At 42.6% G+C, this 601-nt stretch overlaps 1 non-coding gene across 1 annotated transcript; it reads left to right on the top strand.

The window, feature by feature from the left end:
* Window positions 1–265: 265 nt before the first annotated feature.
* On the top strand, window positions 266–343 carry LOC129676988 (small nucleolar RNA SNORD115). Its single transcript, XR_008720149.1, has one exon. It is a non-coding gene; the product is annotated as a small nucleolar RNA SNORD115 (small nucleolar RNA).
* Window positions 344–601: the final 258 nt, after the last annotated feature.

Here is a 601-nt window from a genome sequence, read left to right as displayed (position 1 = left end):
AGGCAGTATTCTTAGAGGGGTCTCCTCAAATTACTATGACCTGAACTTTCTATGCAAGAAAGAACATACAAGCGAGCTTGCCCCATTCTCTTCCACAGTACCCACAATGTGCAACTTCACAGAGACAAAAAAAAATGTTTTCCCTGACTCCCTTGAAGTTTTTCTGACTCAACTACCCTGTGCCACCAAAACATGCTGCAACCTTCCTCCAAGGAAGTTATTTTATAGGATCAAAAAGCATGTGTACCTGTGTCTGTCCATGGCTAGGTCTATGATGACAACCCAATGTCACAAAGAGAGGTGGTAACATAAAAGTCATGTCAATGGTATTACACTGAGGTCCACCCAACAGGATGAGGGCCTAATTCTCATTGAGACTTTCTCAAGTGATGTTTATGGAGGTCCTTAGGTCCCCAAGCACTTTTTCCTTAAGGGAGAATATTATACACTCCTGGGGCACATCTGTGTGTAAGCACTGTGCTCCATCAAGAAGCACATTTTGTGAATTTCTACTGCTCTGCTAGTCTATGCTGCCAGAGGGAGGGCTCATGATTTTTGTCTTCTCTTTTGTTTTTTAGTCATCCTCCATGAAATCTTGAAG

This window comes from Psammomys obesus, unplaced genomic scaffold (genome assembly GCF_907164565.1).
Source record: "Psammomys obesus unplaced genomic scaffold, mPsaObe1.curated_primary_1811, whole genome shotgun sequence".
Taxonomy (NCBI): Eukaryota; Metazoa; Chordata; class Mammalia; order Rodentia; family Muridae; genus Psammomys; species Psammomys obesus.
Note: the sequence above shows the minus strand (reverse complement) of the source record. Positions and strands in the feature narration are given on the sequence as shown.